Source organism: Mercurialis annua, linkage group LG5 (assembly GCF_937616625.2).
Source record: "Mercurialis annua linkage group LG5, ddMerAnnu1.2, whole genome shotgun sequence".
NCBI classification, from domain to species: domain Eukaryota; kingdom Viridiplantae; phylum Streptophyta; class Magnoliopsida; order Malpighiales; family Euphorbiaceae; genus Mercurialis; species Mercurialis annua.
In genome coordinates this window covers 34,308,059-34,310,112 of record NC_065574.1, presented here as the reverse complement: position 1 = coordinate 34,310,112, position 2,054 = coordinate 34,308,059, and positions in this window count along the sequence as shown.

Below are 2,054 nucleotides of genomic sequence, written 5' to 3'. Positions count from 1 at the left end.
GCCGAACGTTTACAAACATTTCCCATTTTTAGCAATTTAAGCAAAACGTTTCCAAACATTACGAAACAAATCCAAACGTTCCCCCATTTTAGCAATTTATGCCAAACGTTTCAACGTTACGAAACAAATCCAAACGTTTCTCCACTTTTAGCAATTTATGCCAAATGTTTACAAACGTTACGAAACAAAGTCAAATGTTTCACTTTTTTAGCGATTGAAGCCAAACGTTTACAAACGTTAAGAAACAAATCCAAATGTTTCACAGGTTTAGCAATTTATGCCAAACGTTTACAAATATTACTCAACAAAAACCAAGAGTTTCAACTTTTTAGCAATTTAAGCAAAAAGATTACAAACGTAACGAAACAAATCCAAGCGTTTCACGTTTTTAGCAATTTAGGCCAAACGTTTACAAACATTACGAAACAAATCCAAGCGTTTCACCTTTTTAGCAATTTAAGCCAAATGTTTACAAACGTTAGAAAACAAATCCAAACATTTCACCTTTTTTGCGATTTAAGCCAAACGTTTACAAACGGTACGAAACAAATCCAAACGTTTCACCTTTTTTGCGATTTAAGCCAAACGTTACAAAACAAATCGAAACGTTTCACCTTTTTAGCAATGTAAGCCAAACGTTTGCAAACATTAGGAAACAAATCCAAGCGTTTGACCATTTTAACATTTTAAGCCAAACGTTTACGAACGTTTCGAAACAAATCCAAGTGTTTCACCTTTTTAGCAATTTAAGCCAAACGTTTACAAATGTTACTAAAATAATCCAAACGTTTCCCCTTTATAGCGATTTAAGCTAAACGTTTACAAAGGTTATGAAACAAATCCAAAATGATTCCCCTTTTTTACAATTTAAGTCAAACGTTTACAAACGAAACCAAGCGTTTCACCTTTTTAGAAATTTAAGCCAAACGTTTACAAACGTTACAAAATAAATCCAAGCGTTTCACCTTTTTAGCAATTTAAGCCAAACGTTTACAAACGTTACGAAACAAATCCAAGCGTTTCACCTTTTTACCAATTTAAGCCAAATGTTTACAAACGTTCAGAAACCAATCCAAATGTTTCAACTTTGTAGCGATTTAAGCCAAACGTTTACAAACGGTACGAAAAAAATCCAGCGTTTAACCTTTTAAGCGATTTAAGCGGAACGTTTATAACCGCTACGAAACAAATCCAAACATTTCACCTTTTTAGCAATTAATGCCAAATATTTACAAACATTACGAAACAAATCCAAGCGTTTCTCCTTTTTAGCAATTTATTCCAAACTTTTATAAACGTTATGAAACAAATCAAAGTGTTTCATCTTTTTAGCAATTTAAGCGAAACGTTTACAAAGGTTACGAAAAAAAATCCAAACATTTCCCCTTTTCAGAGATTGAAGCCAAAAGTTTACAAACGTTACTAAACAAATCCAAACGTTTCACATTTTTAGCAATTTAAGCCAAACGTTTACAAATGTTACGAAATAAAACCAAACGTTTCACCTTTTTAGCAATTTAAGCCAAATGTTTACAAACGCTACGAAACAAAATCTAAGCATTTCATGTTTTTAGTAATTTAAGCAAATGTTTAAAAACGTTACGAAACAAATCCAAACGTTTCTCCTTTTTATTGATTTCAGCCAAACGTTTGCAAACGGTACGAAACAAATCCAAATGTTTTACCTTTTTAGCTATTTAAGCCAAATGTTTATAAGCGCTACGAAACAAATCCAAATATTTCACCTTTTTAGAAATTTAAGTCAAACGTTTACAAACATTATGAAACAAATCCAAGTGTTTCTCCTTTTTAGCAATTTATGCCAAACGTTTACAAACGTTACGAAACAAATCAAAGCGTTTCACCTTTTTAGCAATTTAAGCCAAACGTTTACAAAGGTTACGAAACAAATCCAAACGTTTCCCCTTTTTTAGAGATTTAAGCCAAATTTTTACAAACGAAACGAAAAAAATCCAATTGTTTCACCTTTTTAGCAATTTAAGCCAACCATTACGAAACAAATCCGAACGTTTAACATTTTTAGCGATTTAAGC